We start from the raw sequence: 25,235 nt of genomic DNA, 5'->3' as shown, positions 1-25,235 counted from the left end.
CCGTCCCGCAGCAGCACAATCCGAGCGGCTTTGCCCTATTCCGCTCGGATTCCACCTCCACAATCCGACCGGATTCCCTTGAATCCGCTCGGATTCCAACGCGAAATCCGCCCGTCCCGACCCTATTCCGCCCGGATTCAAAGACAAAGACGGATTGTCTTCCCAAGCCACGAAGAAAGAAGCCCTTCTCTTGAAAAATACCGGCTCCTCCTTGCTCAATCTAAAAAGTGTAATTACTAGTTTAGCCCTTAGTTAACCCTAATGCATCCTCCCTAATTTCCACTATAAATACCCCATTAGTCTAATTAGAGGAGCATGTTCTTCTTATCAATAATTAGTGTAGTTAATATCAATCAAATCTCTCTTTAATATTGTAATCAAGTATTAATCAAGTTTTAATCCAAGTTTTAGTTCTTTAATCTCTCTTTTGTTCATCCTTTATTTTGGGTAATTGAAGATTATTTGGGTTATTGTTGGGAGATTGACAACCTCTCAATCAAGCATTCAAGTACTTATTTTATCTTTGCTTTATTATTGGAATCATTAGTAGGTATAATCTCTTAATCCCTTTTTAATTATTGTTAATTACTTTCATTTATTCATCATGTTTCATATTGTTGGTATGATTGACAACCTTGCTAGCATGATCAACATGATAATGAGTGAGTAGTCTCCTAGTTAGGGTTAATGGGTGATTAGGGGAAACCAACATGGGGAATGATTCCTTAATCTAATATGCTTTCATGTTTTATTTGCTTGCTTGTTTTGATCTCAACTCATGCACATGTTATATTTGATGAAATGCTAAGCCTATGAATCCTTGCATTTACTATCATCTTCTATCCTTTCAATGAGACTTGTAAGACATAACCCAACTCGAGTCTCATTAGACCATGCATGTTGTTGAGTAGGGAAGATTAAGTCGACTTGTAGGTGTTGTACAATCTAATCGATTCGGCTCCGGGACCCAAACTTTCCTAGGATTGTAAGATATAACCCAACTCAATCCATCACAACAATAATTGCTTGCTTATAATTTGAGAACATGTTTGTATGATCATATCCCATGATTCCCCTATGATCCCATGACACCCTAGTGCCTTTAATCAATTGTTTACACCCCTTTAATTCATCTTGCTTGTTTATTTTCATTGCTATTTTAGTTTAGTGACCTTCTACATCAACCCAATTTGTGACACCCCTTAGACACCACTAGTTGCAATAGAAATCTCATTTCAATACCCGTCCCTTGGGATCCGACCTTTACTTGCCTCTTTACTAATTGTAGAGTTGTTTGTGAAGCTATAAATTGTGTTTTGATTCGACTGTGACCCAACGGCCACATCTTAATTTGTGAACACTTAGCGGACTCGCATCAAAAATGGCGCCGTTGCCGGGGACGGTGTTTGTTTGATTTAGATTTCTTTTTATTGTTATTAGTTGTGTCTTTCTTCGCCTTGAGGAAGTAAAACTCCTCAAGGTTTGTTCTAATTGTTTTCGAGTTGTTTGATATTTTGCATGTCTAGAAGGTTACAAAGTGATTTGTTACCTTTTGACCGTGAAATCGAAAGAACCTTGACGAACAATAGGAGACTTGTTAGGAGGAATTTAAGAGGTATTAGTGAAGTTGTTCAACCCACTAGTGAGTTTGTCAATCCTTTCGCAATAGAAGGAGAAGAGAACCCATTACACAATACCCCACAAAATCCACCTACAATGCCTAAATTCTCGTCACACTCCGTACCCACCGAGGAGAATCTACCAAATGATACTCCTACACCGCAACATTTAACCGGAAATTTTATTGCCAAGTCCGCCTTCATCCAATTAGTTGAGAGGAGCCAATTTGGGGGGATGCCTAGTGAGGACCCTCATTCTCATATGGAAACCTTTTGCGACTAATGTGATGGTATCTCTCAAACGGGCGTGACTCAAGACCAAATTAGATGGGTCTTATTTCCTTTTTCCTTAATCGGCACCGCGAAGCAATGGTTGAAGGGCCTTGATAAGGCCACCCTTGGAATAGATTCTTGGAAGAAGTTGGCTCTAGCTTTCTACAAAAAATTTTACCCACCGGAAAAGACTAACATGCTAAGAGCTCAAATTACGGGTTTTAAGCAAACGGATGAAGAGTCTTTGTATGAAGCTTGGGAGCGGTTTAAGGGAATTTGTCGCTCATGTCCTCACCATGGACTTAGCGAATGGTTTTTGGTACAACAATTTTGGAATGGTTTATATGAAGATTTTAGGAACATTCTCAATATGGGATCAAATGGAATGTTCACTGAAGTTGATGACAATCAAACATGGAACAAGATTGAGGAAATGGCGGTCCATAACTCACAATATAGTAGACCTCGCAAGGCTACTAGAGGAGGAAAGCATGAAGTGGACTCCGTTACTCAATTGGGTGCTCAACTTAGTGCTCACATTGACACAATCAACTTGAAGTTTGAACAAGCTATGGCTAGACTTGAGTAAAACTCAAAATCATCAAAGCATCATGTTAATGCCATGACGGCATCCTCATCAATCCCAAGTGGGATATGTGAGAATTGTGGAACTTTGGGACATGACCAAGGTGAATGTAGGGGAACAAATGAACAAGTGAATGCTTTCCAAGCATACAAGAGTGGTACCCCTTATTCCAACTTTTACAATGAAAACACCAAATTCCATCCAAATCTCTCATACAAAAGCAAAAATGTTCAAAACCCTCAAACAACATACACTCCACAACCCATGAGAAACCAAAATCAAAGACCCTTTTACAATCAAAACCAAGGTTACCAAAATCAAAATCCATACAATCACCAAAATGACCAAGGCTTTGATGTCCAAAAAGCGGTCCTCCAAATGCAAAAGAATCAACAAGAATTTTTCACTCAAATGCAAAAAGATAGCCAAGAAAAGAAAACCACCATCAACAACATTCTAGCTCACACCAAGATGTTGGAAACACAATTGACTCAACTAGCATCTTCAAGCTCACAAAGACAAAAGGGGCAATTACCACCTCAAAGTAATCCCCCTCGACATGAAACGGTTAGTGCCATTCACTTGAGAAGTGGTACAAGGTATGAAGCACCGAAGAAGCAAGTTGAGGATGAAGTTGTGGAAGCTAGTGAAAAGGAAGAAATTGTGCAAAACTCCAAAGATGGAGAATCATCAAAAGAAGAAAGTTCAAAGAAAAATGAAGACAAGGCCAAGGAGAAGGAGCCCATTGTGATTAGACTCCCTTTTCCAAGTCGTCAAGCCAAGCCCAAATTTGATGATCAACTTGGAAAGTTCATGGAAATTGTGAAGAATTTGGAAGTCTCAATTCCTTTCACGGAATTAATCAATCACGTCTCGGCCTATGCGAAATACATGAAAGATATCCTCACAAAGAAGAAGTCGATCCAGAAGCTTGAGACTATCGCCTTCACTAAGGTGAGTAGTGCAATACTTCAAGGAGTTCACCTCTAAAGTTAAAGGATCCGGGAAGCTTCTCAATACCGTGTACCATTGGCGACACGACGATCAACAAAGCTTTATGTGATCTAGGGGCTAGTGTGAGTGTCATGCCGTACTCGGTGAGTAAAAGGTTGGGGATGGGAGAGCTTAAATGCACCAACATCACACTCCAAATGGCCGATAGATCGACGAAGACACCGTTAGGGATATGGGAAGATGTCCCCGTGCGAATTGGGAAGTTTTTCATCCCGGTGGACTTTGTCATTGTTGATATGGAGGAAGATTCCAACATTCCAATCATTCTAGGAAGACCTTTCCTACACACCGCGGGTGCGGTAATTGATGTGAAACATGGTGAGCTCACTCTAGAAGTGGGAGATGAAAGCATAACTTTTAATCTTGACAAGACTATGAGAGCTCCTCGTTTGCATGAACCATGTTTCATGATTGATCATTATAGCCGAAAGGATGAAAGGAAGAAATCGGAACTCCAATGGAAGAAGAAAATTGAAGATGCTCCATTCAAAGAGCAAGTGAATTGTGACAAGGAGAGCTTGAAAGGCTCATCAAAATCAACCAAGGAAGAAGAGGATGGCCTCATTGGCCAAGAGAAGAAATTGGGAGAGTTGTCTCCATCTAAGCAAGAGATTTTCAATGATCAACTCAATGAAGTTTGTGGTCTTTGGGACGATGAATTTGAAGGGATTTTTAATCCCTACATTGGTAATGACATCGATCAAGACCAACAACAAGGGCCAAGGTCTATTGAAGACCTCTACCATGATAATGAACAAGCTTTTGATTACTTCTTCAAGGTGTTGAGCAACATCAACAACACCTTGGACATGCCCCCTTGACATCTCATCAAGAATGAGAGTTTGGTGGAGTCCTCCCTAAACCACCACTTGTAAATATTTCTAACTCCCTAACTTACATTTCAATTCTTGTATTGCATTTTTTGTCATCTTTGGATTTTTATTTACTTTGATCAAAATAATTATCATGTTTGAGAGAAGTGAGGGAGGGACTAACAATTTCAATTGATGTGTAGTGCTTTTAGCTTAGTGTGGGGATGGCAATTGCCTAGGCTATCCATGCCTTAGTAGTGCCTCCACAATGAAGAACACAAGACTTGAAGAAAGAATGAAAGAATGGTAAGGGAAATGCTTTGTGCACGGATGGAACTGAATCCGTGTACACAGGGGAAGAATCCTAGCGGATTCCAGAGAATCCGCCCGTCTTCAGTAATCCGGACGTATTGCAGAAAAGACGCCCGCCCAGAACTGAGATGGATTTTGAAAATTTCTTGACTGTGTCTGAATCCGGGCGTCCTGAGAAAGAATCCGCCCGTCTTGTAGAATCCGCCCGTCTTGAATGAAAGACGTCCGTCTTTGCAGCTGAGGAAAACAAGCAAAATTTTCTGGACTGAAATCCGTCCGTCTTTAAGCAAATCCGCCCGTCCCGTGTTCATCAAATCCGAGCAGATTGTCACTAATCCGCCCGTCTTTAGGCGAGTTTTGTAAAGCCCAGAAAGAGCAGAATCCGCACGGATTGGGCAGAATCCGCACGGATTGCCCCTGCAGATTCGAAAATTTCGGTCTCAATAAAACCCCTCCCACCTTCATTCATTCATTCATTCATAAACACTACCCACAACATCAAAACCCTCATCCTCTCCATCACAAAAACAAAAACCCTCAACAACATTCACCAAAAACAAATCAAACCATCCTTCTAACAACAAATCAATCACTCCTTCTTCAACAAAAATCAAAACCAAAAGCAAAATCTTCAACCTTTGAGTCGATTTTTGATTTCATAAAGGCAAAGCCTTTCACCTTCAAATCGATTTGGGCATGCTACAAATTGAAGATTTTTCATTCTTTTCTTGGTCAGTTCATCAATGGCAAGGACTAAGGGAGCAACAAAGGCAACAATGGCAACAAAGGCTAAGGCACTCTCACAAAGGCAAAAGGCTCTTCAAACAAATAAAGCATTGGCTATGGTGGTAGCAACACCAAACTTGGAAGTGCAACAACAACAACAACCTTCTATGGGAGCAACAACACCTTCTACTCCGGTAATTGATCAACTTTTGCATTATCTGGAGGTAACTTTTATTTCAGATACCCATAGAAATACCTTTGTCAAGTTTGCTATGAAGTCATTACAATCCACCAAATTCATTTGTGAAGATACCTTAGAAAAATTGGGTGTTCTTGAGCAAACTAGAGCCTTTTTCAATGCCATGGGGTTGAAGAAATTGTTTGAAACAAGGGAATTGACATACCCCTCCCTTACCTTGGAATTTTTGAGTTCCTTGAAAGTCACCAAAGTTGAGAATAGGGAGAATCTCGAGTTTCGTCTAGCTAATGTTAGTAGACGCATTAACTTTAGGGAATTGAGTGAAATTTTGGGTCTTAGTGATGAACCGAGTTATTTTAAGAATTATGGAAAGTATGACCCCGAACCTCTTTGGGAGGCAATCTCCGGGAAGAAATTTGAGGATTTTCATGCGAGTCGTGCTCTTTTGGTCCACCATCCGGGCATAAGAGTATGGCACAAGGTCGTGGGTAACACCATAATTGCTAGGAAAGATACCAACCATTTCACAAAACTTGATTTTATTCTCCTTGAATCGGCTTTGAACATCGGAAGAGTACACACCAAGCCTTACAATTCTTTGAGGCTCTTGGTAAATAGATGGCTCAACATTGATTGTGGGAAGAAGGGCACGACCGTTATTGTCAATGGCGGCCTAGTCACACTCCTAGCTAAGCACTTTGATCCTAACTTCAATAAGGATAACAAGTACAAAGCAAAGGAGGGTGGCCATTTTGTTGATATGCATACTATGATTCACAAGTTCAAGTGGGTTGCCCATAACCCCCTTGACACTAAGTATGGATGGCTCACTAGTGAAGCTAGATCGTTCACCTTGCCTTCGAAGATTTGTCGTCTAAGCGTCCACCGGACAAATTATCTACTTCCCCTTTCCAAAGAGGCCGAGTATATCATTCAACAACAAAAGGGTGATCTTGAAATGCCCTCCTCGTCCATTGTCATACCACCTTACCCATTTGAGTATGAAGAGTTCAAGCCGGAAGGAGTTGAAGTTGGGAAAGACTGTGTGACTCTTCTCATGCAAGCAATGCACAAGCAAGCCTTTGAAGATCGGAAAAATGCCTACTTGGCTCAATATCCACCCCTCCTACACTTAGCTAGGAAAGGACTACTTGATCCATCTTGTCCTTTGCCTAGTTGGGCGGATAGAGAAGTCCTATTTCCGGGTGCATCTAGGGTCGTTTTGGGTGACAATGAGGTTGTTGGAAATGATGAAGAAGTTGATGATAATATTGAGGAAGAAGCAAGTGAAGAAGAAAAGGATGGTGAAGATGATGATGAGGAAGATGAGGAAGAAAGTGAAGAAACAAATGACAAGGGAAGTGGCAATGTGACCACTTCTAATGAGGGAAGTGATGGTGATAGCATGACGGAAGATTATCAAGCCTTGGAGACTCCTACCCTCTCATGGTTTGTCTATTTCTCTCTTTGTATTTTATTTAATTTTGATCATTGTTGGAGTAGTCCTAGCACCATTAGAGGACTCACACCTCGGTACCATTGAGGTGTTCTCATTTTATTGTTCCCATTTTAAAAATCCAAAATGACAAATTAGTTTCATGCATAGCATAGTGTGTGCATGAACTACACCCATCCTTGGACATTAGCAATAGTGTCTCACTCGGTTTGGGGAAGTTAATGCATACACAACGGGAGGTAATCTAAATTATCCTCTCCGTCATAACAAAAACCATGCATCATGTAGTGTAGCTTAGTATAGATTGCATTTAGTATAGAAATCATGCATCATCTTTGCATAAAGTCCATCATTTTGGCCATTGAGGACAATGCCCATATTAGTTTGGGGATGGGAATTCTAACATTTAACTCTTATTCAAAAAACCCAAAAAAATTGAAAAATCTCAAAAATCATAAAAATTTGAAAATTGAAAACCCAAAAACTTGTTTATTTCTTTTGGTAGTCTTGTATATTGTCTTGTATATATTGTGTTCGTTCTATCTTTGTTCACATTGATTGACTACGCCACATCCGAGACATGAGGATATTGAAGACCGCATGGTATGATCTTTCCAATCTCCTTTTTCCTCTTTATGTTAATGACTATGTGGCTTTATTTTGATTGATGCGGTATAACAATGTGAACTTAGGACTTGCATTTTGTTTATATGTCATATTAGTTGATAGAATCACTTGCATTACGATGTTTATATTAGTTGCATCATGGCATGTAGTTGCATGTTAGAAATGTTTTGAAAAATGCCTATTTAGGAACTTTGACAAGAGCAACTAAGCCATTACAAATACTTGTTCAACTTAAGACTTTGCCTACTAGAATGGTTGTAAAACACCCTAGATAGTGTCATACTAGTGTCTTTTGACCCATGACCCAAGGCCTAGTCAAGGGTTTGCATGTAAGTCACCTATCCAACCCCGTGATGCGATGTGGACTTGGTTAACTTGTCTAGGTGACCTTGTTTGACCTTGTGGTAAGGCAACCCAAAAATATTTTCTATCAATAAGCTTGAAGTGCTCATTTCAAAGAAATTTTGTCATGTGGAAGTAATGTAATGCCAAGGAAACCTCAAATGTTATGAATTGTTGGAAGTTGAGAAATTTAAGTTGTTTTGATGGAGGCGTACCACTTCGATGTGCTTTGGTGCGGAATCCATTGAATTGGGCCCCCATACGGTTGTGAATTCGACCGCCCAGAGACAGAGTGACTATCACCCCGAAAAGCTATTGTCTAGAGGTTAACCGGTTGCCTAATAAGCGATTGGCGAAAGCAAAGGACACTAGCCCGGAAGGGACAAACCCCATCTTAAAGTTTTGAAATGTGAAAGTGAAATGAGGACAATTTTGAATACTAGTCATATCCACCCATTGTGAATAAAGATTTGAGCATTTCATTCCCAAAAAGCCTTTTGTCAAGCCACTTGGTCGAGTTTGGGACGATCCATGACCTTTACTTTTGTAGAGAATTCGAGACTTGTCATGTCATATGCTACTAGCATCATAGGGATCATCATTCCACCACCATCTGATCGCTCTTGACGAAAGCATTTGGAAATTGAGGACGAAAGTAGTCTAGTTTAACACCATTTGGAGGTGATTTAGTGCCATCCTCTTAGACTTAGTAATTTGTTGAACTAGTATTTGTGAAGGATTACATGCTCTTAAATTTGTTCCTCTTTAGTGCCTCCGCCACTTGATGAGGAAGTGGCTATTCTTTTTGTAGATGCATCCATTATGTGTTTTTGTGTGCTTAATGTTTGGATGTGTCGCCATTTTGGCAAGACCCACCTTGCCTTGCAAGAAGGCATCCTACTTCATGGTTGTCTTGTTGTGAGTTGAAGGGGCGGAGTGAGACCCGCTAATTGTCTCATATCGGCTATATTATTAGGATAGGTTAGTATTGGTCCTAGTCTTTGTCACCTCTTTACTCGGGACGAGCAAAGGTTCGGTTTGGGGATATTTGATGTGACCATAATTGGCGCATATTTAGCCCCCGAATTAGCCTTGTTCCCATGCTTTTTAGTGCTTATTTGGGTCATTTCTTATCTTTAGTTCTTTGTTTTGCATATTCTTTGAGATTTTGATCCCTTGGTAGGAAAGGAGTAAGAATCTTGCATTTTCATGGCAAAACGAGACTAAATTGATCGAATTCAATGACCAAGCATCAAGGAGAGACAAGATTAGAAGGCCTTTGTACATATTATAGTAGAAGAGCAAAGTTGAGAAAGGATCCTTGAGTCCCCAAGGAAATCCCCAAGGAATTTATGAAGAAAAGGGAAGAAAAGAAGAAGATTTGTTTGATCGACAATCCGAGCGGATTGTCACCAATCCGTCCGTCCGCAAAAGCACAATCCGAGCGGCTTTGCCCTATTCCGCTCGGATTCCACCTCCACAATCCGACCGGATTCTCTTGAATCCGCTCGGATTCCAACGCCAGAATCCGCCCGTCCCGACCCTATTCCGCCCGGATTCCAGCACAGCACGGATTGTCTTCCCCAAGCCACGAAGAAAGAAGCCCTTCTCTTGAAAAATACCGGCTCCTCCTTGCTCAATCTAAAAAGTGTAATTACTAGTTTAGCCCTTAGTTAACCCTAATGCATCCTCCCTAATTTCCACTATAAATACCCCATTAGTCTAATTAGAGGAGCGTGTTCTTCTTATCAATAATTAGTGTAGTTAATATCAATCAAATCTCTCTTTAATATTGTAATCAAGTATTAATCAAGTTTCAATCCAAGTTTTAGTTCTTTAATCTCTCTTTTGTTCATCCTTTATTTTGGGTAATTGAAGATTATTTGGGTTATTGTTGGGAGATTGGCAACCTCTCAATCAAGCATTCAAGTACTTATTTTATCTTTGCTTTATTATTGGAATCATTAGTAGGTATAATCTCTTAATCCCTTTTTAATTATTGTTAATTACTTTCATTTATTCATCATGTTTCATATTGTTGGTATGATTGACAACCTTGCTAGCATGATTTACATGATAATGAGTGAGTAGTCTCCTAGCTAGGGTTAATGGGTTATTAGGGGAAACCAAAATGGGGAATGATTCATGCTTAATCTAATATGCTTTCATGTTTTATTTGCTTGCTTGTTTTGATCTCAACTCATGCACATGTTATATTTGATGAAATTCTAAGCCTATGAATCCTTGCATTTACTATCATCTTCTATCCTTTCAATGAGACTTGTAAGACATAACCCAACTCGAGTCTCATTAGACCATGCATGTTGTTGAGTAGGGAAGATTAAGTCGACTTGTAGGTGTTGTACAATCTAATCGATTCGGCTCCGGGACCCAAACTTTTCTAGGATTGTAAGATATAACCCAACTCAATCCATCACAACAATAATTGCTTGCTTATAATTTGAGAACATATTTGTATGATCATATCCCATGATTCCCCTATGATCCATGACACCCTAGTGCCTTTAATCAATTGTTTACACCCCTTTAATTCATCTTGCTTGTTTATTTTCATTGCTAGTTTAGTTTAGTGACCTTCTACATCAACCCAATTTGTGACACCCTTTAGACACCACTAGTTGCAATAGAAATCTCATTTCAATACCCGTCCCTTGGGATCCGACCTTTACTTGCCTCTTTACTAATTGTAGAGTTGTTTGTGAAGCTATAAATTGTGTTTTGATTCGACCGTGACCCAACGACCACATCTTAATTTGTGAACACTTAGCGGACTCGCATCAGGAAGCTTGCCCACTTCGATCATATCTTGGATGGTGTGTTTCAAGAGAAAACACTCTTCAATATCATGGCCTCTACCTTGGTGATATAAGCAGTATTTGTTGCCCTTCCAGAGGTTCACCTGTTTCTCTAATGGTGGATCCGGAATTGGCCCTATTGGATGCAGCTTGCCTTGGGCAGAGAGTCTCTTCAAAGCATCGGCATAAGACATGCCTAAATTGGTAAGCACCCTTTGATGCCTCCCAGGTTTCCTTTCAGCTGTTTTCGGCTTTATAGGACGATGGTTATTGCAAGAGGTAAGCTTTGGATGACCTAGACTAGAGGTTTCCCTAGTTGGCATGTTCTTTTCCACCATTCTTTTTTCAAGGGTGAGGACGCGAATGATCAAATTTTCCACTGTAGCTTGAACTCCTAGGACCATGGCATAAACATCTTGGAGAGACACGGTGATGGTGGCTTGATCTACTTCATGACTTTGCTGATTGGCAGAACTTGCTGGATTCCTACTCGACAGAAATGACGCGCATTACAACTCGATTCGACATGGGGTCACGCATACTAAGGCAATAAACAAAAGGAAAGGACAAGATGATAAATCTAGACGTCGACTTGTGAATTCATGAATGTCGTGAGCGACTTCTCGTGTTTGAATTCACGGTGCGTGACTATAATTTTAGACTCGAGTGTTGACTTTGACGGAGTGACCTTCATATGATTGACTTTGTTGACGGAATTGATGACACAGGTTAATTCTAATTTGTGTTGTTTAAGACAGACTTGACTCGAGGTTCGGGTATGTGTGTCCCGAACGTGTCACTAGGAAAATTCAAGAAACGGATTTTGGAATGACTCGATGTGTGAGTCGAGGTGTGGAAATGTTTAGCTCCTAATTGAATTGGGGTAGGGGGTCCAAAATGACGGCGTGACGCCTTAGGACTTCACTTGAATTTTGAAAAGACCCAAAATGTAAAGAAAGACGGGTTTATGACTTGACAGAGTTCCGACTAGGACATAGTCGGTTTGAACTTTGACTCTAACTTAGCCCAATTGAATTTACATATTCACATTTACATGGATTGAAAATCCTTTGATTTAAAAAATGGGTTTGGTTTTTTTGTTTTTTGGTTTTTTGGTTTTTTTGTTTGACTTTTTTGTTTTTACACGTATTTTGAAATGGGTTTGAGGCCCGAAGTTTGACTCGATATATGGACAGAGTTTTGACTTATTTTGCGCTATTTTGAAAATGTTTATATTTTGAAAAGGATTTTATTTTACAAATTTTCGTCATGGTTTTGTTTAGAAAATGGTGATCACATATGACACAAACATATATACAGGCATTATAACAGGATGCTGAGTGCATTTAAAAGGGTTTTGGTTTAAAGGGTGGGTTTCCATACCGAACAATCAAACCCGGGGTCTGTGGAGAGGCTCGTACCAAACAAGAGTAAGGCCGATTCCTAGTCCATTTCCTCAAGTAGTGAAGGTCCTTGATACAAACAAGAGTAAGCATCATGGTATGGATGACATCAATCGCTATCCATCCTTAGGCCCAAATAAGGATTAGGACCGTTTAGACAGGACGATTGGTCGAATGGGTTGGGTTGGGCCTAGGAAGGCCGAATAAACGATCTAGGAAGACCGAGATATGAAAACCGACAATTGTCTTACACAAACTATTCCCTAACCTTGTTCAAGTTTCACCCTTGGCTACACGTAAGTGTATTATCCCCAGCGGAGTCGCCAAACTGTGGACACGGGCCACGGGGGCGCTTGGAAAACAAGTGTTTGCATTTGTGGAGTCGCCACCAATTTTTATGGGAAATTGGAACCGTTCGAATACCTCGTGTCATGTCAAGACACAAAGTAGTGACATGAACACCAAGAACTCGTTACCCTTAGCATTATATGTCTAGAATGACTCTCGTGGATGCCAATGAACACGGATGTTCACAGAGATCTGAAGTAAGGGGTGAGGATACGTATTAGGAAGCTCTTTTGATCGAACACCTAATCCCGCCCGCCTCGATAGCGGCCTCTACTAATGATTAGGGAAATCGTCTATACTTGATATACTGTCGATTATATGCATGCAATGCAACATCCACGTTTTAATCCTAGCATGTGAGAATTAGACTAAGTCGGTTAACATGTAGTTTAACATGCAATTGGGTCGAAGTAGGAATTAGGTTGATTACATGTGAAGAGCATGCAAGTGATACAAGATACAATGACAAATATAATAAACAAAATTACAATAATGAAAAATTACAATAATTACATCGGGTTCATTGATCTATGTCGAAAACACCTTTAAAACGGATAAATTGAGAAAAAGAATAAAAGAATGAATTAACGAACAGATGATTAGGCGATAATACAGTTAATAGTTAATTATACGTAGACTAATTAAATAGGTCAAGGCAGAACGGAAGTTCAGAGACAAAAATCAACCTGGAACAAGCGTAGCAGGACTGCGCCCTTTGGAAGAGGCGCAGCAGATGCTGCATCTGTTCCAAGGGTGAGTTCTGGCTGTGAAGCCGGAACTGCAAATCGTTAATGTAAATTGGTGATTTTAATGGATAATTAACATATTTACTCGGATAAAAGCGATTAATAGGTTATTTACATGTGATTAATGGTCATAAAAGCAATAAAACATGGATGAGACGGATTCACACGAATTAATTACATGAATGAACGATTGATTAGTGACACAGGTGAATAAAATAGGTTAAATATGATGAATTAATGACAAATTAATGACGAAAGACAAATGAAAATATATCAAAGATCGAATTCCAGAAACTCGATATGAACAAATCGAATTCCTACAATTCGGGTTGAGTTTAATGACGAAAACCCGCAAATATGAGATTATAAGGGATTTAAGTCGGATTTAATTATGAATTATACGTGTGAATGAATGATAAATAATATAAATGAGATTATTAGACTATTGCATCGAAGAATTAAAGTAAACAAACGAAACAAATAAAGATTGGCGAATTACAGAGGACGAAGGAAGAAGAAAGGAAGCAGGAACTGCGGCAGCCTCACGAAGAGGCGCAACAGGAACTGCTCTCCTTCGAAGAGGCGCGGCAGTTGCTGCGTCCTTTCTCGACCGTTTGTCTTCTGAAATCCGTAAAAAGAGGTTTTGAAGCACGGTTTCAGAAATTGGTTTTAAAAGATGTTTTCGACATAAACCTTACATTAGTGATACAAAAAGTAAAGAACAATAAATAAAAGAGGACTTACACCCTCACACTTACATGTTTGACGAAACGAGAAGAACTAAGTTATCGATTAGTGATGCTCGACTTGAATGTAGACGAAAGTGCCCTCGTAAGAGGAAAACGATTTGATTAATTAAGTTGATTATGGTGGAGTTGGTCAAATTGGTCGGTCATGCAAACGCGGGTGGTACTCAGAAGGATCCGAGCTTACGTGGTCGAAAGTTCAAGCACGTAGACGCCAAAAAGTAAGAACAAAGGTCTAGAATGCAAAGGGAGAAGAGAAGGGCGGACACTCGCGTGAGAAATATGAGGAGCGAAGGCTCCTATTTATACTAATCACACGGCGGAAATTAGGAAAGGAGAGAAAGATCCGGAAATAACCGACTTCGGTTAAACACGGAAACTTGGACAAAAATAAAACCTTGAGGAAAAGGCGCAGCAGATGCTGCGTCCCTTGGAAGAGGCGCAACACTTGCTGCGTCCTTTCCTCAGCGGGTTCCTCCTGCGCAAGAAAGCGCGTTTGACAGCCTGTCGTATTTTAGGCATAACTTTCTGTACAAGATTCGGAATAAGGTGATTTCGGTGGCGTTGGAAATCTAAGAAGGAGATCTAGAACTTTCTGTGAAATAGGCCTAACCCAAAAAAGTTGTTACAACCTCGTAATACGGGTCTAAATAGGGATGTCATTGGGTCGGGGCGGTAGTGGATATAGGCTCCCCCGTACCCGTACCCACCAAGAAAAACTCGTACCCATCCCCGCCCCACCACCTGTGGCGGGTACAAGTTTCCAAAACCATCCCCGCCCCAACGGGTGGAAATTTAAAACCGTACCCGCCCCGTTTACCTATTAACCCGCTACACGATAATTTTATTCGATAAATTTTTTCGTAAAAGTTGGTTTAATCATTATTAATTTCCATTTTTTTTGAATTTATCATTATAATTTTACTTTTTCACCAAGTAAGTTAGTAAAAAACCTTTATAAAATAGTTATTATTAACATTATATCTTAACTATAACTAAATAAGATTTATATAATTATGGTAATCCTACTAGTTTGTTTAATGATTTGCCGGTAGGCGGGTATTAGGTGGGTAAAATGCAAAATCCATCCCCGCCCCATGACCCATGGCGGGTACAATTTTCGTACCCGCACCCGCCCCACCACCCGCCAAAACTCTATCCATCCCCGCCCCAACTGGGGCGGGTGCGGGGCGGTACCCACTTATACCTGCCCCGCTGACATCCCTAGGTCTAAAGTCCAGGTTGTCATTTTAACTAAATGAAATGCACATTTTGTAATGTATACTTTTAGTTTATCCTAAAGAAGTGACATGAGATTCAAAATGAGATATAATCTCAACATTTTATGACATCCTAACCTTAGGTAGACAAGCACATTGCTTTGACTCGGGATTTGACGGTTTTACGAAATGAAGACCGTTTTTTACCCGGACTCCAAATGAACTCTAATTACTGTCAAAACAACTGTATCGGCGCGTAGATGACAACTAAGAGGTACACATCAATGTTTGAGTAATCACTTGATGATAAACTTACGAACTGTCACGAATCGTTCTGCGTACCAAACATGCGGCCCAATCATCACCGGGTGGTTTGCGGGAGGTGCATAAATGAGGTGTGTCCACCTTTTTTTTTTTAATTTCATCATCCTCCTTCTCCATATTACCAACTCTCGATTTTCAAAGCAAACCAAATTCAGCTCAATAAACAATATATCGCAAAAACAATCTAAACTAGCTTGACAAGGCAGGCAAACTTTGGATGTAATTAAGGGTCATATGGCAAATTTGGCTAAATGTGGAGTTAATGGGTAAAAATCTATACATACAACTTATCTAAAAGTGGGTAAGGCATATTACTGTTCATAATGAACAGTACTATTCTGCACCCCTTTGCTGGACTTTCACGCGGGCTTAAGCTAACTTACTGGACTGACTTGGATTTAAAATACTGGCCCAATATCTCTACTGAACACGATAGATTCCTGCAACAGTACAACAAACAATTACTAGATGCTACTCTTTCCACGTTTGCCCCCTTATCCACTTCAAAGCACAACCTTTTGAGATTTCCTCAATTATTTTTACACGCCTCTCTCTACTCACATCTCACCTCAATTACCCTCTACTCTCTAAAACTTCTGCATCAAGTCGTCTATCAAGAGCCCTCAAATTATAATCAACGATTCAGCATCATTGCTCCCTCAAACTCTTGCCACAATCTTCTCATCTGCTTCCTTTTTCCTTATTTGCTACCTTCAACATCATAAACGAAGTGGATTATTATGGTAAGTGGGATTTTTTTTTTTTTTTTTTTGCTTTTCATTTGATTATACTTCTAGATTTATTCTTGTTCTTTGCCATTGATATACCCTTTTATCTATTACTCCGTAGTTGTTTAATGGAGTCATTATGGCCTGGTTAAATTTATTGTGCATTTTTTAGGGTTAGTTTTCATGGGCTGCTTGCCTGCTACTGTTAGTAAACACTTTTAAGCAATGTTGATTACATAAATTCTTGTAAATTCAGATGTTATCTCCTCCTTTTCCAGAAAGGAGAGGTGGAGAGGCCTTTAGTGGTCCTCATAGACCTTATAACAAGATGTCTCCAAGATCAGACTAAAGTTTTAATTTTAATTTTTTACTTCTTTTATGATGGCAATAGGCAAGATCTTAGGTTGTATGATGGTTATATGCAACATCTCATATCCCTTCCTCTTTTCTTCATTATTACTTTGTATATTGGAATGTAACTTCAATATATAGGAGTATAACTTCAATGTATCTGATATTGGATCCTCATAGGGACGTTTTGATGATGTACAAAGGGCTCCTAAATTGACATCTGCGCACCAAACAAAGGACGGAGCTGGTCAGTTTGTACAGATGTCCTGAATTTCATTACCATTTGGTTTTGCTATCTTTTGTTATTTGTCTTCCATCGACTTAATTTTGCCCATCTTTTGTCTTTTATCAATAGGATGATAATAACAGCAAGAAGGGGCATGCTGAAATTTATGAGGTTAGTACACTTTTTGGTTACTGCAACACTTCCAAGTTAACCGGTTGCTTGAATCTTTGCTGTCGAAATTTCTAATTATCGCAGCTAGAATATACTCAGCAGGCTAGCCTTGCTGCGGTACCGTTATCACATAACGATGAGTTGAGAACATAGGTGATTATTTATCCGTAATCATATATACTTAAAGTCGAGTGGTTGTGCACTTTTTGGTTACTATAACACTTTGTTTTATACTCCTTGTGTACTAATCATGTATGAATCCTCCCTTTAACGTGCTTACTGGTTGGTTGTGAGGGTAGCAGTGGGTGGCAACGTAGGGGGATAGTTTTATGCAATACTTGCATCAGATTATAGGACTTATAATTGTTCTAAGATTAATTAGCTAAAATATTAGTTGAGGTTGGATGGGTTGTAATGCGGATACGAGTAATCTTAAATTCTTAATCTTGGCATATTAAAAAATGTAGGTTTTTTTTGTAGACTCATTGTCGCACATTTCTTTTTAAATATAGCAGTCAGAAACGTAGGATGTCTTAAGACATCAATAACCCATATGTGCATATGCCATTGCCTAGAATAACACTTTAACACACACACACACACACATTCGTAAGATCCGAGGATTCTATGGCACCTTTTGTAATACCCGCCCTTCTAGGGACCTTTTGACCAGCGTTGACTGACCTTGGGAGCGGGAATAGTTCTTAGAAGTGCGTGCCAAAACTATCTTGGGTTACGAGTTATTGGTGGTACTCGATAGAGTAGAGGCTATTCGATCGAGTAGCGTGGTTACTCGATCCAGTAGGGGGTCACTCGATCGAGTATGTGTGGTACTCGATCGAGTATCGGGTTTTCAACGAGAGTTTTAATCGCGTTTTGTTAAATCCGCAAATCATTTCCGCATCATTCCTTCAACCCTTTAGTCGCCTCTTTCCCTTCCCTTCACCATAAAACCTCCATGGAAGCCTTTTGAAGGTCCTTATGCCTTAGGAGAGCATAGCTTGAGTCGGGTAGCGGTCTTTTGCCGGGTTTCTCCTCATAGGTATGTCGTCATCATCATCCATATCCTTGTCTTTGCAGTTAGGGTTTGCTTGATAGTAATAGGTGGTTGTGTTGTGATTATAGGCTTTGCTTGATTGCTAGATATGTCATATGTTGGCATGGATTGGTTGCAGTTGCTTAAAGGTAGGTTCGCCTACTCAGTTTCTGCAGATGGTCTAGTGTGTTGGTTCTCATGTCGTTGTGGTTGTATCGCGATTGTTGAGTAATATCATATTCGTATTGTGACAGTTGTTGATTATGATTGTTTGTCTCTGGTTCTCGAGATGCGTTCTCGGCTGAGTGGAGTCACTTGCGGGAGTGGCTTCACGCCCTAGTTTCGCCCTTCGTGTAACCCACCACGGAAGGGGATGTGCACATTAATGGGACAGGGTTATCGCTCGGTATGATGAGCGTGGATTTGGTGGGTACGGCTGCGGTCCCCCACTGGCAGGGCTGGTCCAGTGGACAGTTGGTGACGGAGATTGATCGGTGTTTGGCTGTGCTTGTGTGTGACTGATTGTGTTGTATTGTATTGTTAGGTGTTGTTGGCATTGTTGTATCTTATCTCAGTACTGACCTTGTGTGGTTGTCTTGTTATTTTATGTGTCTGCCGTGATCCCTTATGGTGAGCAGTCTGTCTTAGCAGGTGTTGATATCGTTGATAGCTGGAGTCCGGGCAGGGATGAGTCTTCACGAGTTTTGATAGTTATAGCGAGTAGCCTTTGAGTTGTATCTTTTATATCATCAGTTGGTTTTAAATCACTTGTAATATAACATAATAGTTCTTTTATCGACATTTGATTATTACTGTCCTCGGGTAACCGAGATGGTAATACCCTTATATGCTAAGGAAGGCCTAGTTAAGGCTCCTCTGGATATGGGGGGGTTACAAAGTGGTATCAGAGCGACGATTTTGGAACCTGTAACAAAAAAAATTTAATGAATGTAGGGAGTCTAATATAATGAACCTCGTGTATGTATAATGGGAGCCCCGCTGATGCTAGATTTTGGGTGAGTAGGCGCCCTCATTTCAAAATCTTGGCCCCATAGTACTTAAGCCAGTCACAGGTAATGGAAATGTGGAGTCCGTGTGTATATATGCGATGTGTATGTTAGTTGTGTCGGAGTTATTGGTGGTTGAGTCTATGCTAACGTAGAGATGGGTATATTAGTTGCGTTTGGATGGTGTATGGTGAGGAATTGGCATGATTAGTGACCTTGTACGATGATTATGAGAAATGTGACAAGAGTTTATTCGATAGAAATGTGTGAAAATGTGAAAGTATACGCCATAAGATGAAGGTGATCACGTTAGTATTTGCTTCAGGTTGTTAATAACGGTAATCACATACGAGGTTATAAGCCCTACCGTAATTACAATAAGGATGGTTAAGGAAGTGTTAAGTTATAATATGAGAAATAGTATGTAGTAATGCGTATATGCCTTGTCTTTTAGTAGAAACTTTCCGCTGCGTGACGATCGATTTGTGTAGCAAAATTTTGTTTATGTTGAAATTTAAACGCAATAAGCCTTAAATTTGCTATGTGGAGTAAACATTATATTTTGAAAGAATGAATTAGCGTTAATTATATGTTTCATGTTGTTGTGAACACGAGTTTGGTAGTAATGTGTTAAGACAAGCTTAAGTAGGGTATGATGACGTGATTATGCTTATGAACTACTCGGTAGCAGGTAAACCGAGTTGAGTAATTTGTTGTAGCATAGTATGACATGAGCCTTATTTGTTGAGACGATATGGTGCGCTTGAGTAATAATAGTAATACGTGAACGAGTATGATAACTAGTGGCGAATTCCGAACTTAGTTTGGAATCGATACGCGATATTGTCTTTGCAAGAACCATCTATTTATCTCGTATTTCTGATCTAGTACTCAACCTTACTTGACCGAGTGCGAGTGATTACTAGACCGAGTAGGCCTCACTCGATCTAGTTAGGAGGCTATGTCGTCGGGATGTGGAAATTTTTCTGCAGATACTCGACGAAATAGCGCCTACTCGATCGAGTAGAGGGGACTCGATCGAGTACCCTAGACACTCGATCGAGTCGGCTACAGTGCAGAAGTTCTTACGGGTTTCATAAAACCCTTACTTTTCTCATTCCTCTTATTCCATCTCCTTTATTTCGAAACCCTAAGCCTAAATTCCCCACAAAAGCTCTCCACATCTTGTGTTGGTAGTGATTCTTGGGGTTGTTTTCTTGGTTAATTTCGTTCTTTTACTTTCCTACTTAATCAAGGTATGATTTTCTTCCCAATTTACATGATTTATCAATTTGGATGTGTTAGAATAAGGATGTAATCTGAAATTTTCGATTCATATGAAAAAATTATTGCTTTTAAATTGTTGTAATATGATTCACATGCTTCCCTTCTGTGAATGTTGGTGATTAATTGCCTTAAAATAGGCTAGAAATTATCAAATTGGGGCCGAAATTTTCTAGGGTTACCAAAATCAAAATTTATTTTGGGTGGTTTTTACATGTTATATGATGAAATTGGACACTATATGTGGTACATATCATGTTGAAGGTTGGATTTTAGTAATTTTCACCTTAAAAGTTGCCTTAAAACTCCATCTTAAAAGTGCCCCAAATTGAAATTCGTCTTCTATATTTGAAATTTGGTGTTGAATATGAATGTTTAGGTAAGGGATAAACTTCAATATGATAGTAGTGATGTTAATTGATGGTGAATATGTCAAATTGTTACAGCTGTAGAGACCGTCTGACAATTCTAAGTGAGTCGTTTGTTTTTAATATTGAAGGTTGATGATGATATGTCCTAAATTGCTTTGCCATAAGTATGTACAAATGCCTCACATGTTATTAGGTGTGTGTATAGAGTAACACTTGAATCATGCTAGGATGCTAGAATTGGTTGGGCATGTGTGTTTACCATGATAAACTTTTCACAACCATTGTTTATGAGTTGTTATAAACTGAATTATATATATCAAATTGGGAACTTGTTGGTGAATTGTGTACCTAGCTGAGTATGTAAAGTCCAATTGCATGAAGTATATGCTTTACATGTTTATGAAAGTTGTTTATGTTATATGCTGAAACAGATGCCGAGACCGAACGTAGGGACCCGTCAGAGTAAACGGGGAAGGGTGACACAGCCTGAGATTGGGGAAGGGAGTGGACCCGTGGTACCCGCGGTACCGGAATACCCTTCAGTAGTGTTTGTAGATTTCAAACAAAGAGAGCGTTTTGTAGCTTTGCAAAAACGCAAAATGAGGCCAACGAGGTGTGTGGATACCATACTTTTGACTTATTTGGGAATAGAGACGGATGTCCGTCACATATTTGAGACCTTGGACTTTACGGGGTTGTGCCGGCTGCGGAAACATTCCTACCCTTTTCTTACTCTGGAGTTTATGAGCTCCTTTAGCTATGACTCAGCTGCCCAGACCGTTGAGTTTCGGTTGATGAACACCAGTTCCTTGCTTACTATGGACCTTTTTGCTTCTCACCTTGGGTTGGCCAAGCCTCCCAAGGATTATATCACTGATATTCCTGCTGAGTGCGGTGTCTGCCACCTAATGCCTTGTCTTACCGGGAAACCAGCTCTCACCTCATGCAACATGCTGATTAATGATGTTCAACATGTTACATTGAGGATATTTCTTCGTTCTCTTTCAAACCTCCTTTATGATAGACCGGATATCAGTAAACTGAACAACCATGAGGTGTTGATTTTGATGTCTTACTTGAACCCGGAGCGGGCCAGGAAGGTGGTCTTCAATGCTCCTGCCATCGTCTGTGTTAGCCTCGCTTTGATGGCTACTGCCTCTTCCCGGTACCTTAGTTGTGGCGCTATCGCCACTCAGTTAGCTGAAAAGCTAACCTCTTTTGAAGCTTCTTCGGAGTACGTGCCTCTGGCTACACCGGTGCCCAAAATGGACCGTGACTACTATCTCGACCTGAAATGGTTGAGAACTTTGGCTGGCGGTAGCCTAGCCTGGAGAGTGTGGGGGATGAGTTGGATAGGGATCCCGGCCCCTGAGCACCTTCCACCGACCGAACCGTTAGAGCCGGTGGTGACAGCTGTTGACTCCGACGAGGAGGAGGAGGATGATGATGTGCCCCGCCAGTTGCAGACCTACCTCATTGATGACACGATTCTCGAGGTGATGCCCGAGCCGAGGAAGGGGGAGAATGCGGCGGTAGCTGAGGAGAGGCCCAGGTTGGGGATAGGACCCCATCGAGTGAGAGAGAGGGCCGCTGAGACCAGACCACGGCCGGTAGCACCACCACAGCAGCACCCTTTTCCGTGCTACCCCTACCTTGACACCCCGGAGATGCGATCGAGTTACTTGGCAGAGAGAGTGTCATCTACTTTGACACTCAGGAATATGCACGAGATGGCGTACAGTCAGGGGATTGGGACAGAGGGACCGCATCCGGTGTGGTGGAGTGGAGTTGGGGACTACAGTGGGGTTTTCCACTCTTACGGGGTGGATCAGTCAGCTTGGGGGACGCCTCAGTCCTTTGCCTATGGTGGCTTGACCCCATGGTACGTAGGTCCGGGAGATGGAGCGGTAGTTGATGCAGGCATCGGGTCATCGGGAGCGGGCACCTCAGGAGGCGATGGTGGTGGTGATGAGGTGATGGAGGAGTAGCAGCAGCAGCAGGAGTGATACTCCTATTTCTTTATCCTTGTTTATGATCGTTGGTATTGGATGTTGGTAGTTGTTGGTTGTTAGGACCTTTATTTTCGGATTTGTATGCTTGGCCATAAGGCCGGATTTGCTAGTTGACTTTGTTGCAGGATTTGGTGAGTCGGGAGGTCATTCCAACTCAAGTTATGTGTCAATTTTTGTATATATAGGTGTTGGTTATGACAGGTTTCCCAAAAATCTTGACCTATAGGTACTCGACGGAGTACCTCACACTCGGTCGAGTAGTTATAGGTGTGGCAGAAAAGAGACATTCTGATCTCGGGGCTACTCGATCGAGTAGCCAAGACACTCGATCGAGTAGCAGGGCACTCGATCGAGTACCACTACATACTCGATCGAGTAGCACTGTTACAGGAACTTTTCGAAAATTAAAATTGTTTAATTGTTTTATAATTGCATGTTTGATGTTTAGCATGGTTATTGAAGCCTAGTAACACCTTTGAACCGTTAATTTCATATGTTCGAAGTCGCGCTTGGGTTTTATACGCATATTTGTAACAAGTTGTGTAGTGGTGATTGTTTCTTGTTGCTTTAATATTACATCGGAGTTACATCTTTTAATACACTTGTGCATATGATATTAACATGTTCTCTCGACGACGGCTAGTTATTCGGGTGGGTTGTGTATGTTTTCTAATTTAATGAGTATATGATTCGTGAGGATTGTCCATAATAAATAATATAAGGTTTTGATTTATGTCACGATGCAAGTAATAAGTAACATGTGTGGTAGTTTGGTGGTGAACTTCGGGGACGAAGTTCCTTTTAGAGGGGAAGAGTAATGTCGCAAAATAAAAAGGCTGATTTTGAGACTATGTTGTTGTTCGTTTATAATGTCCTGTTGATTATTTGCAAAGTTTTCTATTACTTTGGTCACATTGATTGTATGAAGTTGTAATTGGTTACGTTAGTTCGTTGAGTAATTCATACGTTGAAGTGAAAATTGATAGTATGTTTAAAAGATGGTCATAAAGAGATAGTTGTGGTGCAATGTGTCGTAGTAGAATTGCGTTGTTGAGTAACATGGTGGTATAGTCGTGCGGCATGAAGTTGATATGAGATATGTTTTGTATTGATAGTTGTTACTAGTGAATGAAGTAATCCCGTAATATGACGAGCGATCGTTGTTGGTATTGGTTTGCATTGCAAGGTCGGTGTTTTAGACGATAGTTTGTAAGAGCCGATATACATATACATATATTTAGAACGTTAGATAATGATGATGATGACATGGGGGATGGCGTTTCAGGGGAGTAGGTGACTTGTGTCGAAAGAGTGGTGAGGTCGTTGTTTTCCCGTGTCTTGTGTGTTGAGGTAGACGAGTTGAACTTCGGGGACGAAGTTCTTTTTAAGGGGGGAAGACTGTAATACCCGCCCTTCTAGGGACCCTTTGACCAGCGTTGACTGACCTTGGGAGCGGGAATAGTTCTTAGAAGTGCGTGCCAAAGCTATCTTGGGTTGTGAGTTATGGGTGGTACTCGATAGAGTAGAGGCTATTCGATCGAGTTGCGTGGTTACTCGATCGAGTAGGGGGTCACTCGATCGAGTATGTGTGGTACTCGATCGGGTATCGGGTTTTCAGCGAGGGTTTTTATCGCGTTTTGTTAAATCCGCAAATCATTTCCTCATCATTCCTTTAACCCTTTAGTCGCCTCTTTCCCTTCCCTTCACCATAAAACCTCCTAGGAAGCCTTTTGAAGGTCCTTATGCCTTAGGAGAGCATAGCTTGAGTCGGGTAGTGGTCTTTTGTCGGGTTTCTCCTCATAGGTATGTCGTCATCATCATTCATATCCTTGTCTTTGCAGTTAGGGTTTGCTTGATAGTAATAGGTGGTTGTGTTGTGATTATAGGCTTTGCTTGATTGCTGGATATGTCATATAATGGCATGGATTGGTTGCAGTTGCTTAAAGGTAGGTTCGCCTACTCCGTTTCTGTAGATGGTCTAGTGTGTTGGTTCTCATGTCGTTGTGGTTGTATCGTGATTGTTGAGTAATATCATATTCGTATTGTGACGGTTGTTGATTGTGATTGTTTGTCTCTGGTTCTCGAGATGCATTCTCGGCTGAGTGGAGTCACTTGCAGGAGTGGCTTCACGCCCTAATTTCGCCCTTCGTGGAACCCGCCACGGAAGGGGATGTGCACATTAATGGGACAGGGTTATCGCTCGGTATGATGAGCGGGGATTTGGTGGGTACGGCTGCGGTCTCCCACTGGCAGGGCTGGTCCAGTGGACAGTCGGTGACGGATATTGATCGGTGTGGGTGTGATTGTGTGTGACTGATTGTGTTGTATTGTATTGTTAGGTGTTGTTGGCATTGTTGTATCTTATCTCAGTACTGACCTTGTGTGGTTGTCTTGTTGTTTTATGTGTCTGCTGTGATCCCTTATGGTGAGCAGTCTGTCTTAGCATGTGTTAATATCGTTGATAGCTGGAGTCCGGGCAG

The 25,235-nt window shown here is 40.7% G+C and overlaps 1 non-coding gene across 1 annotated transcript; it reads right to left on the bottom strand.

Moving 5' to 3' along the window:
- Positions 1-2,088: 2,088 nt before the first annotated feature.
- Positions 2,089-2,195, bottom strand: LOC141644460 (small nucleolar RNA R71). Its single transcript, XR_012544076.1, has one exon. It is a non-coding gene; the product is annotated as a small nucleolar RNA R71 (small nucleolar RNA).
- Positions 2,196-25,235: the final 23,040 nt, after the last annotated feature.

This window comes from Silene latifolia, chromosome 2 (genome assembly GCF_048544455.1).
Source record: "Silene latifolia isolate original U9 population chromosome 2, ASM4854445v1, whole genome shotgun sequence".
Classification (NCBI taxonomy): Eukaryota; Viridiplantae; Streptophyta; class Magnoliopsida; order Caryophyllales; family Caryophyllaceae; genus Silene; species Silene latifolia.
This window is presented reverse-complemented; position numbering and strand designations above follow the sequence as displayed.